Source organism: Pinus tabuliformis, chromosome 4_1, assembly GCF_031772625.1.
Source record: "Pinus tabuliformis cultivar Carrire ecotype Pingquan chromosome 4_1, CPIR1, whole genome shotgun sequence".
Classification (NCBI taxonomy): domain Eukaryota; kingdom Viridiplantae; phylum Streptophyta; class Pinopsida; order Pinales; family Pinaceae; genus Pinus; species Pinus tabuliformis.
In genome coordinates, this window is record NC_142303.1 from 453567061 (window position 1) to 453582848 (window position 15788).

The 15788-nt window shown below is 35.6% G+C and overlaps 1 long non-coding RNA gene and 1 pseudogene across 1 annotated transcript; one reads left to right on the forward strand and one right to left on the reverse strand.

The window, feature by feature from the left end:
• Positions 1-10705: 10705 nt before the first annotated feature.
• On the forward strand, positions 10706-12034 carry LOC149176312 (uncharacterized). The gene is made up of 2 exons (XR_016258634.1): positions 10706-10806; positions 11478-12034. It is a non-coding gene; the product is annotated as an uncharacterized LOC149176312 (long non-coding RNA).
• Positions 12035-13993: 1959 nt separating this feature from the next.
• LOC149176313 (ethylene-responsive transcription factor ERF011 pseudogene) lies at positions 13994-15002 on the reverse strand (annotated as a pseudogene).
• Between the last annotated feature and the right edge of the window lie 786 nt (positions 15003-15788).

Genomic DNA, 15788 nt, shown 5'->3' on the forward strand with positions numbered 1-15788 from the left:
TTCCTTTTCAATGAATTCCCTAGCTAAGAGAGTTGAAGAATGCAAAATTTATAAAGACAACTTTCTTGGCAATGAAAATCAAAGAAACAATCTCTTTATCTTTTTCAAAGCATACAACACATGACCACTAATTATTTCACGAAATCTTCCTTTCTCTTTTCAAAGACTTCAAATGCTACTAAAACAAACTTTCTTCAAAAGAGATTTTTGTATTTTTCCTATATTAACAAAGCATGTAAAACTACTTAACAAAAATCAATTTTAAAAAATCTATGAAAATCAAATCAATTTTACCTAAAAGCAAATCTAAGAGAAATTTACCTAAAAGCAAATCTAATGAGGTAAAAGCCTACAAAATATAATTCCAGGATGTTTTACTCAGTTACAATTCAACCAAGGACTAGTTCATGCAGAATCATAAACCAGTCAAAAACAAAAATAAAAATCTTTTGTTCTTTTTCTTAATAATGAAATTCACAGCTTTAACAAACAAGCTTTCTCGAAATTCCGCAAAGAGACAACACAAAGGTAGGTTTCTCACAAAGGTGGATTTTACGAAAGGTCCGACTCCTAAGAATACTGAAAAAAAAACCAGGGAAATCCAAGGTTTTTACAACTTCTAAAGCCAAAGTCACTACAAGACCGATGCAAAAAATTAAACCTAAGGCTAGAACTTCTATGAACTTCACTAAAACTCTTGATACTAATGAAACAAACTTAGATGAAAACTTTTGACAGGTAACCAGTGGATCTGGGCAGCAAAAAACAAATTATAAACAAAATCTAGGAGGCAAAAAGGAAAAAATTGGAATTTTCTCAACTTTTGACAGGGTACGCAGGCAGCCTGTTTTCACAGGTGCGGCCACGCTCTGTGTACAAAGCTGCAGTGCGTACAGGTACGTACTGTGCTTAACGCAGAGGGTGCGTACTGCTAGCAAAACCAAGAAAAATAAAAACTAATTTAACCCTAAGCTATTCCACTCAAATTCGCAGTCAATCAGTCAAAAACCAAAAAGAAATCGACTTTTCTCAAATCAAAGTATCAATCAAAAGAGAAATCAATCAAATCCATGGATTCCCCAGTGGAGTCGCCATTTTGTCATGCGGAAAGAGTCAATTTTGCGAACAAAACTGACCTCCCTAGAAGCTAAGGCTTTCTAGTGACAAACAAGACAATCAAGCACTATCTTTCCCTAAATATGCATTTAAAATACAAGCAACCAGGTGTTTAAAGCATACCTTTAGTCCAACGTTGTTTGTAGCAGCCAAGCCTCTCCGATCCAGATCAGCTCCTCCTTCTCTTTGAAACCTGCATTCACTAACAAGCAAACGATTACATAGCACCTGAATAACTCATATAATAAAACATATTCATCATAAAGACCAAGAAGTATATGAAACAAATTATATATAACAACTTGTTGAGAAAAATGAACTTAATTGTATTAATTGGAAACAAAAGAAACCATTACAACCAGTGCCTTGGTGTTGTGCAAGTCCCTCCCAGGGTCCAGCAAGAGTTTTCCTTTACTTTGATTAGCTCACCCACTTCCAAATGAAGCTAAGAAAGGATGGAAATCTCTCCTCTCAAGCTCTATAAGGGAGTCCTAATTTCAGCAGCATCTACCCTTAGGAATGTTCAGCTTTCAACCTCTCCTCCCTCTAGCCCAATGCCTATATTTATAATGCTTTGGAGGAAGTTAAACAGGTCCACCATCAATGGGATAAGCCCCTCTTTCAATGGGATAGCTCCCCTCTTGATGGGATAAGTTCCTCTTTCTTTGGGATGCATGAACCATCTGGAGGCGCTCAATACACGTCAAACCATCTTCTAGAATGCTATAGATTCGACCACAAGTAACTTTTTTGAAGTAAAACTCGCGCCTTTTGACCTTTACAGGAGTACGCACCCACCCCTTTACAGACAGAGCGTACAAGTACGCAGGTATTGTGAACTTGAGGTGCGTACACGCAGGTAAGGTTAAGAGAAACTGTGTAACCAGAGTTAATTGACTTTTTAAGGGCTTTCTTTCTTTCTTGGGGTTTGACATGAGAAGCAGAGGTATAAGACTTGCCAAGGAGGATAGTATGACAGTTGATGGAGCCATACCGACTGCAAATAGTCATGGTGACAAATTTTAGTGTAACACATGTGTAGGTTGAAAGGAGGCTTCTAGAAGACCCTTATGTGGCACTGTAAGACCAAATTCGAATTTGAGTGGAAAGAATCATGGGATCATGAGGATATGTGTCACATCTCCTAATTGTATTGTAACTCTAAGAAGACATGTGTCTTATCAGTTCCTATTTTAATTAGGACTCTAGAGGTAGACGGAGATATTCATGGATTCTCATTAATGAGATGGCTTCTCATCTTTTTGTATAAATAGGGGATCTCTCTCCTTCATTTGGGAGCTTAGCTTGTTAGTCTTTTAGCTTAGAGCTTAGAGTTTGGAGTTCTTCTTTGATGGCTTTAGAAAGCTTCGGAGAGCTTTGTTGTACTTTGTAATTTTGAAGAATTTGAATAAAGCTTTGATGTTCTCAACATGGAAGGAGATGTGAAGTAGATGTCATGGAGCATATTAGAATGTAAGGTAGAGTAGATTTCATTTTGTAAATTTTGATTTGATTTCATTATGTCATTTGATTGCTTTCAAGTTTGATAGATTAGATTTTTCATTCATGCAATTTTAATTCATGCAAGTGTGTTCAACCGGTTGATTGTAGGTTAGTAATGCACATAGCTTTTTAATGATTAATGACATGACAGAATCATCTTGTCCTTCCTGCTAATTTTCATTTTCTGAAGTTTAATTCCAGCACTGTCATTTTTCAAATTGTGTTTTGTTTATTTATTTTTCTGCTACTTAGACATCATATTACTCATTTGTTTATGGTTTCTTTCTATAGTCAAATGACTCTATTAGTAAGGAATCATAATATTACTTATTGTAGTGTGATTTAGTTTGCTTTCTTGCAATTTAGATATCATATTGCTTATCTTGTTCATGATTGCTTCCCATAAGGTAGATTGAGCTGAAGGGTAAAGGATCAGATGAGTTGAAGTGGTGTGATTAGTTTCCTTTATGCAATTTAATTCCCTGCAATTTAGATATCATATTGTTTAACTTGTTCATGATTGCTTCCCATAAGGTAGATTGAGCTGAAGGGTAAAGGATCAGAAGAGTTGAAGTAGTGTGAATTAGTTGCTTTGCTTTCATCCTTTGAGTTTCTTTAAGTTCATTTTTTACTTTCTTCAGTTTTCTTTTTATACAGCAGCGAGGATACTGGGTTTCATAGTCACTAGCTCATTCATTGGTTATTGCATTCTATTTTGATTGAAGTAGCTACATATTTACACTTTTGTTTAAGTACTAATTCCATCAATAACATGTTTTAAGATCTTTTGAAGTGCTAAGTTTTGGAAGTTACCATTAGGGACATAGGCCTTGTCTTGAAATCTCTATCCATACTTGTCCTTTAAAAGTATTCTTGAGACCTTAGAATAGGATTTTTATTTGCATTAGACACTTTAGGAAACCAACAAGAACAAAACCCCCAAAACAAACTATAAAACAACGAAGTAAGAAAAAGGTTAACTAAGCACATATGGTGCAACACACTTCATCGGTTTACGATACCCGGATTGATAATTTATGTAGAGCAATTTAAGACATTAAATTGACTAGACATTTTGGTGCCGTTGCCAGGGAAGTGTAATTAGGAGACCTTATTTCTTACACCTAAAAAAAAATTAATAATTCTTAAGTATGCTCTCCTCCTGCACTTTGTGTGATCTGGAGGATCAGAAAAAGGATTGTTATGTAAAAAAAAAAAAAAATAATAATTCTTGAGTATGCTTTCCTCCTGCACTTTGTGTGATTTGGAGGATCAGAAAAAGAATTGTTATAAAAAAAAAAGAAAAAAAATAAAAACAAAGAGGAGACAAAATAAACTTCATCATTTCAATTGATTCAAAAAAAAAAATTGAAACTCAACTGCTTTGATAGGTTCAAATTGTCCAAAATTGTCTGGTTATGGTTTGTAGTGGTCTTCAAAACATTGCATCCTATTTTAATAAGGTTTACAACTTAGCTGCGGAAAGTGCCTTGATTCCGCAGCTAGTTGAGAATTTCGCAGTTGTTCCAAGGTTTAGTAGGTTACAGACATCCAATGCAAAAACCGACCACATGGGCATCTCCAAAATTGTCCCGACATGGATCCTATCCTAGTCACCCAGCTCAGATCGATGAAAAACTAGCCTAGGACCTCAGTCAAAGTCTTGTTTTTAGCATGTTTTTCTTGAAGTATTTGCTGCCTGAAATTGAAAATCATTAATCCTTTTTATAAAATTTCACAATTTCAGAGAAAAAAAAGAGAAGAAAAACAATCTATGGTTATCCTCAATCCTAGCTTTCACTGTGGCCTCAAAAAAAAAAAAAAAATCTGCAAAATCATTCTTTAGTTGTCTGCCTGACATTTGTAATCAACGGTAGTAGGTCAATGTTAGTGGAAATCTTAAACACTCATCTATATTCCATCCATTGCTGGAGTACCATTAACATTGTTACAGCTGCTATTTCTTATCTCAATCATTCTTTCCATCCCTTAGTCCAGCTGGAGCATCCCTACTGAGACCATACCTATATGGAGATGCCTGCCAAACATTTGTGAGAAAATCAGTGGCCTTCCTTGCATACCAGTTAGTTTGTAGGTATTTATGGTGCAGGACTTTTGCAACAAAATTGTGAACGAAAGAAGACTCTAAAAGCTAAGCTGCTTTTCATTTCCATGGTATTATTGATATACATCCAGAGACATGGAAAATCTTACAGCTACTGCGTTAGAGGCAAATCTTCAATGGCGTCTTCCTGAAAGTGAACAAAACAACTATGAATATGTTGCAAAAGGATTGAAACATATGTGACTTATGACTATCCCAATTTGAAGAATATTAGAGCGTTGATTTACATGAATAGAAAGATAAACACGCAGAGGATTCCTCTGACAGGCAAGGCTGTTATTGAACAGGTTTTGGGGTCAGTTTGGAATCACTTGTACTAAAAACTAAGTGAAGGTTTTCATGAATCGTTGAAGGTTCTAGCTACTCCAGATTGATTAGGAATATGTGCATTCCAAAATACATTGCCCCAGTGCTTCAGCCCTGTTATCGTACCTGTGTAATACACCTGACAAACAAAACAAAACAAAAAACTCAGAAAAACGTAAACAGCAGAAAAACACCTAATTTCAAACGCTCGATTTGCTCAAACGGAGGCAAATTTCAAGAAAAGAAAACATGGGTTTTTTTGCCAGCTGGGTCAATTAGATAACCCAGAAATTGTTTGAAGAAATTTGTGGTGGTCTGGGAGAAATCCTCGGTTCTTTGGAGCCCATTTTTGCCTGCCGCGTGTAAAAAACGGATTTTTGAACAAATTATGATTGAATTCGGCGTGCCTGAGAAAGGGGAATTCCAATTTGGTTCTGTGCTAGCACCTACTCTACCTTTACCACGTCTTCCACCCTTTGCCACCACGTCTTCTACCCTTATGCCACCCGTTTGCAATTCATTAACACCCGATAAACAACAGTTCCAATCCAAGACGGCTCTCCATTACGTGATCTGGTTGGCTACGACTCTTCACAGCATCACTCTATTTTTAATTAATGATTATGGTATTCGGAATCTTGTCTAGGATTACTGCCAGTTTTTTAATAACGAAGGACAAAATCAACAGTTGTTTTATAAACGTGCTTGCGTCCATTCTACAGCCACCCACTTTTAAAATTTGTCGGATGCACTTTCTTCCCCTAATGTTCTATTGACCTCATGGCTTCATTTCAACCATGCTCACATAAACCTTCACCCCATTTTGTTCTCTATTCTGCCTCATTCCATGTACCTATTCTCTGATATCCACTTACAGTTGCTGGTTTCCTTCATAAACCCTGACCATTTCTGCTAATTCAAATGAGTTTTAAAGAACAGAAGGAATGATGGGAGGACTGTTGAGGGCAGAAACTTGAGTTAAATTGAGTTACATCCTCCATATTTTTTTTTCTCCTTTTCCACGCACACAGCCACTCCATTTCACAGTATTTTCTACACTCTATTTTCATTAGCTGCGGAATCCAGCCACTTTCCGCAGCTGATCCAACTTTCCACAGCTATTTTGTTAAACTCTAGGTTGCAGGTGTCATCAACCAAAACAAACCACATGGGTAGTTGGGGGAATGTCAGTACATGGATGTGTCCTATTCATTTGGTCAAATTTGATGAAAAAGACCCCGGTCAAAGGGAAGTCAAGTTGAGTGTTATCACTAAGTCGCCACACTCAGTCGCTGCATGTCAAGAAAAAATAATAATTTTGAATCAATGAAATGAACAAGTTATTTGCTCACTTTTCTGAAGGTATTGATTAATTTTGGACTGATGATGAAAGATGAATGGCTAACTTTTTATTCAAGATTTTTAGCTACAGAACTGTGCACATTCCGCAGCTAAAGTCCAATTCTGCATCTGTTCTCCAATTCCGCAGCCAGAAAAACCTCATTGTTCAAATCAGCTTAACTTTTTCATACAAAATCAGATTTTGATGATTTAAGTACCATTGGAAAGATCTTAACAAGATCTACACAATGAGAAATCCATCATTTGAGTTTGAAATGACAAATAATGAAATAAATTGCCGAAAATAAGCAACATCAACTTGAGGCACTAATTCCAAATCAGGTATAAATTCTTTTGATTTTTCCTTTGAGAACTTGTTTCATTAATACAAATTCTTAGTTTTGTGTGTAAATATCATAACTAGAAAGATTGGCCATCTCTTTCCTTTGATAATCTTACATTCCATTGTAGAAGAAGTATTAATTTTTTTTGCAGGTTCTAGGAGGAAGGACAAATGACTACAAGAGAATGGTGTCTCTCTAAGAGACCAATTTGTTTCATAAGGGGATGATCAGCAACAAAGAGGAGATATGCTGATGCAAAATCAGATCCAAACACTTGAAAAAAAAAACTTTCAGATACTATTGTCTCCATCACATCCATCCATCACATCCATACTTCATAGTAAACCATTCACCTCATTCCACTCCATACTTTCCACTTACATTCACATACAATTTCCATCTCTTTTTGTCCATTCATAACCCACAAATAACAGCAAGAGGCTCATTCACGTGCTTATTGCTCATTGCCATTTCTACTCTCCATTGCCATCTTCCATTTTCATCTTTCATTTCCTGTCATTTTCATTCCGCAAATAAGCCCTGCTTCAATGCAAATTATTGAGTCCATAGTCCTTTGAGTCTAAGTTCTTTGTAAAAACACCTTGAGGCTTGCATGCCTTAATGGCAAGTCCTCGTGCTGACAAACAATGGGAATACATTAATGTCCCTTGTTCGTCAGATCTTCTAGGTGACTCGACTTCAGCAAATTCATTCGTACCTAGCAAGATGTGTTTGGGCATCTTGACTCTCATTGTCATCAATGGTGAGAGTTCTCGTGTTGACTAGTGGCATCTATTAATGGCCACTAAGCCAACAATTTCCTACTATGTTCGACATTAGAACATCTTTTCACATAGTAGGAATTGTGCCAATGAGTTTTGAAGACATGAAGACTATTATTTTCAGTATTTTGGAGCAGATTCAGCGAGTTTTAGTAGAAGCAATAAAAAGTCATCTTATCTCTCTATCCATGACTCCTCTTGTTCAGCCACTTGAAGAAGAATATGATCAGAAATTTTCAGCCACTACACATACAACTCATCCATTCCAAAGGGTAAGTGAAGGTACGTCATTTTCTAACTTTTGACCATATAATTCCATAAAAAGCTAGAATGATAATTGTTGGAAAAACATTTCTCTTTCTCATTTCATAAAATTGCCAATACCATTAGTTGGGGGGGGATACATTCATATTCATATCTTGCCATGTCCATATCATATTCAAGAGCTCACATACTTCCAACATATATTAATTATTACATTGCTATTATGAGCATACAATGGCTTTTGAAAAAAGTGTTTAAAGGATAAATTGGATACAAACAAAATCATAGTTGTCACACAAGAACCAACCATCATGCAATCCAATAAAGATATACTTTGCAACAATAATCAAAATATCATTATGCAAAGTTCAAAGATCAAAATAGAAAGCAACAACAAAAAAAATGGTTGTAACACAAGAACCAACATGTTGCAATTCAAGTGAAACACTTTGCAGAAATATGAAGTTATCAAATGATATCATGCAAAGTTAAGCCAAAGCTCAAGGATCAAAAGAGTTAATGTAATATATATTGCATGAGGACATGCAATAGCTTCAGTTGGGGGGTATGTTGAGTCTTGAAAATGTCATTCATTTCCATTACACTTTCACTATTATGTCCATTATATCACCTCCATTTCACTACTATGTCACCACATTCATCCCACTTTCATTATCATTGGGCTACCTTTATGTTTTTCCAATCTTTATTATTTCTAAGCATTTTAAGTGAATTTGTGGTTAAACATTAGAAAATAATGTGCATATGCTTATACCTAACAAATGAGTTGAGATTGTTGACATGTGTAGGTTGAAAGGAGGCTTCTAGAAGACCCTTATGTGGCACTGTAAGGCCAAATTCGAATTTGAGTGGAAAGAATCATGGAATCATGAGGATATGTGTCACATCTCCTAATTGTATTGTAACTCTAAGAAGACATGTGTCTTATCAGTTCCTATTTTGATTAGGACTCTAGAGGTAGAGGGAGAGATTCATGGATTCTCATTAATGAGATGGCTTCTCATCTTTTTGTATAAATAGGAGATCTCTCTCTTTCATTTGGGAGCTTAGCTTGTTAGTCTTTTAGCTTAGAGCTTAGAGCTTAGAGTTTGGAGTTCTTCCTTGATGGCTTTAGAAAGCTTTGGAGAGCTTTGTTGTACTTTGTAATTTTGAAGAATTTGAATAAAGCTTTGATGTTCTCAACATGGAAGGAGATGTGAAGTAGATGTCATTGAGCATATTAGAATGTAAGGTAGAGTAGATTTCATTTTATAAATTTTGCTTTGATTTCATTATGCCATTTGATTGCTTTCAAGTTTGATAGATTAGATTTTTCATTCATGCAAGTGTGTTCAACCGGTTGATTGTAGGTTAGTAATGCACATAGCTTTTAAATGACTAATGACATGACGGAATCATCTTGTCCTTCCTGCTGATTTTCATTTTTTGAAGTTTAATTCCAGCACTGTCATTTTTCAAATTGTGTTTTGCTTATTTATTTTTCTGCTACTTAGACATCATACTACTCATTTGTTTATGGTTTCTTTCTATAGTCAAGTGACTCTATTAGTAAGGAATCAGAATATTACTTATTGTAGTGTGATTTAGTTTGCTTTCTTGCAATATAGATATCATATTGCTTAACTTGTTCATGATTGCTTCCCATAAGGTAGATTGAGCTGAAGGGTAAAGGATCAGAAGAGTTGAAGTAGTGTGATTAGTTTCCTTTATGCAATTTAATTCCCTGCTATTTAGATATCATATTGCTTAACTTGTTCATGATTGCTTCCCATAAGGTAGATTGAGCTGAAGGGTAAAGGATCAGAAGAGTTGAAGTAGTGTGAGTTAGTTGTTTTGCTTTCAGTCTTTGAGTTGCTTTAAGTTCAGTTTTTACTTTCTTCAGTTTTCTTTTTATACAGCAGCAAGGATACTGGGTTTCATAGTCACTAGCTCATTGATTGGTTATTGCATTCTATTTTGATTGAAGTCGCTGCATATTTACACTTTTGTTTAAGTACTAATTCCATCAATAACATGTTTTAAGATCTTTTGAAGTGCTAAGTTTTGGAAGTTACCATTAGGGACATAGGCCTTGTCTTGAAATCTCTATCCATACTTGTTCTTTAAAAGTATTCTTAAGACCTTAGAATAGGATTTTTATTTGCATTAGACACTTTAGGAAACCAACAAGAACAAAACCCCCAAAACAAACTACAAAACAACGAAGTAAGAAAAAGGTTAACTAAGCACATATGGTGCACCACACTTCATCAGTTTACGATACCCGGATTGATAATTTATGTAGAGCAATTTAAAACATTAAATTGACTAGACAATTACATGTACAGAAGCCGCATCGCCAACGGTATTGAACTTTTCAGTATTTCCTTTTTTTACAAGTTACCTAAACACCATTGGGGTTTTGCCCATTTTTATTTTAGAACCTCCAAGGGTCGATATGGTGAAAAAAATTTAAACGTATGTAATAAAACTGTGCCTTTTAAGTTATTTTGTAATTTATTTTCCCTGGAATTAAAATCTTTTCATTTTCTGATTGACATCTGTTATATGCTTTTCTATTTGTCATCTGGCACTAAAACTAGCTGCTATCATATTTCAAGTATCTGGCTCCAGAATATTTCATGTGTGGCAAGGTTAATGAGAAGACGAACGTGTATTCCTTTGGAGTAGTTCTTCTAGAGCTAATAACTGGAAGAAAACTAATCAATGACAAGAATCCTAAAGGCCAAGAAAACCTGGTTATGTGGGTAGGGCTCTAGTGTCCTTGCTTGTTTTGTATTTGATAATTTTGCATTCTTTTGGTTTCTTTGTCTTGGTTCAGAATCTTAATCTCTTTTAAATTTCAAAATTTAGGCAAGGCCATTACTGGCAGCTGGCTCTGTAAAAGAACTTACAGATCCAGTTTTTGGAAGATGCTTATGACATGAGCGAGATGAAGAGAATGGTCATTGGTGCAACATGTTGTCTGAGACAGGCAGCTCAGTTTTGACCTCGAATGAACAGAGTAATTACTCTTATTCTCTTTAGTTGCGTATATATGTTTTAGTTTCTGATCTTATGTCAAATTGAGTTGCTTGAAGACATTTCCTTTCCTGTGAGGAGTTAGTGCTAGAATTGTTTTTGCCCATAACGAAGAATGGCACATGAAATATCGAGTTTATATCCTTCTGACATAGAGTTAAGGGTGTTTAGATCTAGTGTTTAAGGTTGTAATCTAAACATTTGTTCAGTAGTTCAATTTGTAAAATCATCACCCTTAAATAGGTTAGCCCTGAATGCTGAAGGTAGATTATGGCAAAATATTCAAAGCCTCAATTGCCAATAATCTCTTTTTCCATTAATGAAATATAAGATTCTTTGACTATTAGCAAAAGAGTTTACATCATATCTCAAACCAAAGCTTCAGTGTGCAAATTACCCCTCCCTGAATAGGCAAGAAGAGACAGCATATCTGCTTTCGCTCCAATATCAAGAGAGTATATATCTTTCCTGAGAATCACTATCCTAGCTGAAATCTGGATTGCAAGATCTGAATTGAAAGCTTTTGTTTCCCCAAATAAAGTGGCTTACCTTTGCATTAAACTAGCTTTGTCAAATTTCAAACAATGGATAAATGTTAATGTAAGAGCGTGAATTTATTCTTCCTCATTGTTTGTCTGTAACTTATTATTGCAGATTTTGAAATTACTACGAGGAGAAGGAGATGACCTACCTTATTGGACCAAGAGGCAATTGACAATGTCCATGGAATTAGATGAATTGATTGAGGATGAATCTGGAGCAAACTCTGGGAGTTGTGACATCCAAACTCATCTATCACTTGCAATGCTTGGAGTTGATGATGATTTGGTATCAAACAGTAGTCCAGATCAAAGTGTAGATCTTGTACATGAGAGCAGAACCTTGGAAGATTATTTCTATGGATGTTATAGCCGTTCAACAAGCTTTGATTGATTTAAATCTACTTCTCTGAGCTTCATAATTTTTCTTGCTCCTTGCTTCTGTAAAAGCTTCAATATTTTATACTTGGTGTATTACTGTGAGCCAATGTCACTACTTAGCTGTGTTCAATTTCAATCACTCTGCATATTGGCTGAAGCTGTGTCTAAAGTTGAGTGGAGTCCATGTAAAATCCCTTGCCAATTCCTTGTATAAATGTGAAATCCATTAGTGGTCACTCGTTTTAGTGACCCACTGGAGCTCACTAGAGCTGAAAATTTTCTTGTCCTTGCCTTTGGAGCAATTGTATGTATGTGGAAGGAAAAGCAATTATGATATCGCTATTGATTTTCCAAACCATTGTTATGTACTTTTTCAGGTCTGAAGATATGTAGCTTGTGGTTTAGCTTGGTACATTCTCTTGTATACCAGTTTACTTTGAATTTGTCAATATCATAAGCCCAGTAGCGGTTTAAGTGTATGTCTGCATGGAAGAACTGCATTGGGCTTGAACTTTTCTAAAAAATTAAGTTGTATTTAAAGAAATATGGTGTCCAAAAAGCATAGAACTCCAAACATCAAATCTCTTTGCTCCTTGTAGGCTTGAAACAACATCTCTTCTAGAGAAATTCAACAATTCTAATTTAATAATCCTATCGGCCTCTCTTTGTACCTTTTGGGACAATTGCTAGTATTATTGCATGATAGTAATCTTGTGAATAAAGTCAAATCCACCCACAAAATGCATGATTGCTATCTACAAAAGCATGAAGCGATGGACATAAGATTTTCAAAATTTCTCTATCCCATCTTTTGGGAGGAATTGCCTCCATCTCCTCACTCTCTTCCTTAAGGTTGCTTATCTCAAACTTAAATAGAGAGAGGGTGGAATTCATACTTGTAACAATAGCAATGGTATTTTTCAAAGCTATTCGAACCATACAGGATGGTACAAGATAGCGATGTGTCCCAAGCGGTTAGCGATAGCAAAATAACCACGCTACATTGAATGATTATTAATAAACACCATTATTACCCTTTTCTCTACCAACATACATTATTCAACAATATCCTATGTGTTGTTCTTGAGCTCCCATAACATTAATGTAGGTATACTAATATTGTCCTCTCCATATCTTGTCAAATGACTCACCGTGCTTGGAGTCATCTTCATATACATCAGTGGATTTCACTCTTCCCAACATTATTCTCTTAATATCGAGTGCTTGGAGTCATATCCTCTTAAGAAATTTAGGGCATTATATTAAAAGGTTGATGTTCTCCGAGTTGTCTTACTCTTTTGGAGATTCTTTCATCGGCTAATTAGTGTGCTAATATTTTGACATGGGAAGGATTTTCATGATATCCTCACTTATGCCTTTTAAGCTTTACGTAGAAGCCACAATAAGCAATAGTTAGTAAACACTTGGCTTAAATGGATTCATTCCTAAATTCATTGATGGCATCCATTAGAATTCAGAAATCCTCCTATATTAATAGATGCAAAACCTAAAAGCATATTAGATTGCCAATTGAATCCATGTTTTTAGAGCATGTAGTTCAAGTAATTTATTTATATCATGTCCCCTCCATCCAACATAGATATGGGGTATGGATTCTTTGGCATCAATGAGGAAGATGCCTATACCTCTGGATAACGGGTTTCCCAGAGAGAGCCCATGAAATTTGACCTTAACCTTGTTCCTTGGAAGAGGTTGCCAACGGGAGAACATATTTTGTGAGTGGTCTATACCTAATGCTTGTGAATCTCAACAAAATGTACTTTAATAAATTAGAATTTAAATTAAATAAAATACATAATTATAAAATATTTTAAAATTTTATGATCCAAAAAATTGTATACATGTTTATACTTATATTATCGAAAAAATTATTTTATTTTTTTATAATTAAGCTGAGTTTAAATGAGAGTTAATTAATGTTGGATGGAAGAATAATCTATCTATTCATAAATTGTTATTACTAGATTTGTCTATCAACAAATTGCTATCATCAAAATTATGTTAAAATTCATTTAAATTTGGATACTTGTGTAGCTGATTGCTAGCACCAAAAATATGTTAAAACTCATTTGAACTTTGGATATTTATAAAGTGTTCTAATTTCCCAAAAAAACTTCCATGGTCAAACTCTCTCATAAAATTTAAACTTATGTCACCAACTAATATACGCCTCATAAATTAAAAAATAAATAAATTTTATCTTTTCCAAAATTCTAAAACCTTATATAATTAAAAAATAAATAAATATTATTTTTTCCAAAATTCTAAAAACCTTGTACAATTACTAGAAACTGAAAAATCACTCTGCCGAAAGGGTCAAACAACAACCCTGCAAAAGGGGTTTTGGCAGGGGATATTCCTTGCCCCCAGTCACCTTATACAATTACCAGAAATTGAAAAATCGTTCTGGCGAAAGGGTCAAACAACAACCCTGCAAAAGGGATTTTGGCAGGGGATATTCCTTGCCCCCAGTCCTTGTAACTCTGTAAGTAATTCAAACGTCTCCGAAGTTCCACAGCTCAGCCGATTGATAGAACATTTACGGATACGGGTCCTGCGCAGAAATATTGAACTCCAAAGCCGCCGACACCTCGTCAATTGACGGGATTTTCTCCAAATTGAGTCCTCCATTGCCGTCAAACGGGGACTGCCACAACCCCAAGTCCTGCGCCTCCGGAATCCGCTGACTATGACATGATAAATCGATTTCTGAAACCGAAGACGGTCGTGATGGCAATGTCGGCTTCTTCTTCGGCTTCTTCTTATCATTTTGTATATTCTGCAGAGAGGGAGAAATCAAAGGAATTTCGTCCAAGGCATATTTGGCGGCGGCATGCTGAATTTGAGGAGGAGAAAGAGAAGCCGCAGACGGTATGTCAGGCAGAAAATTGGGGAAATTGAGTTTGGCGGTGGGTCCTCTCAGGCAATACGTTGCCACGTCGTAGGCACGTGCGGCCTGCTCGGCGGTTTTGTAAGACCCCAGCCATATCTTCTCTCTGGATACGGGAATGCGAATTTCGGACACCCACTTTCCCCATTTTCTCATTCGGATTCCCTTAAATTGGCGGCAATTTTGTCTGCAACCTTCGTCCGGGTGAGCGCGGGCATGCTGCTCTTGGAGTTGTGCGGATTTCTCCATATTGCGCGCTAAAATGTCTCCAAATAAATGCCAGAGGCGAGCAAACTGAAAGCTAAACTCACTTGCGTTAAAATGAAAAGCTAAACGCACTTGTGTTAAAATGAATTTATAATGCGACTCGCCGGAGTCGCGAGTTGGGGAGTACATAAACAAGTGGTCAAACCGCGTATTGCCAGCTGTAACAACGCGTGCTGTGACAACGGTGCCGATATTTAAGGCGTGAGAGACGTTTGTAGTCGTGCGTAAATGAAGGGGTAGTTTTATTCCGTATTGGATGACGTCGATAAATATTTCGTAAGAGATGACGTACGTGGATAAATAGATGGCCTCAATATTTTAATTTTCAACGGGTAACTAAAGTCCCGCCTCCCACGTCATATTTTCTGAGTTAAGTAAACGTTGATTTTGAGTTCACACTTCATTCCATCACATGCTAATCTTATGAACTTTCGCTTGGGGTATATCACTTTACAGAGTTTTGTGAGCTCATAATGTCCCACGTGGATGTGACAGCATTTGAATGTCCGACGTGGATGTGAACTTTCGCTTGGGGTATATCACATTACAGAGTTTTGTGAACTCATAATGTCCCACGTGGATGTGATAGCATTCGATGGTTTCAACCCACAGTTTTTGCTATCATGGTTTTGTGGGTTTATATATATATATATATATACAAAAGGTTTATGATTATTATTTATATCATATTTTTATAATTAAATATTAATATTTTAAATTGTGTATTATTTTAAAATATTATTATATATAAATATTTTTTTAATTACATATTTTGAAATGTATGTTGTAATAATATCACATATATATTATTAAATGAAAGCTTGTTCACTTTAGAAACGTTGAATTGATATGATATTATTTTGAATT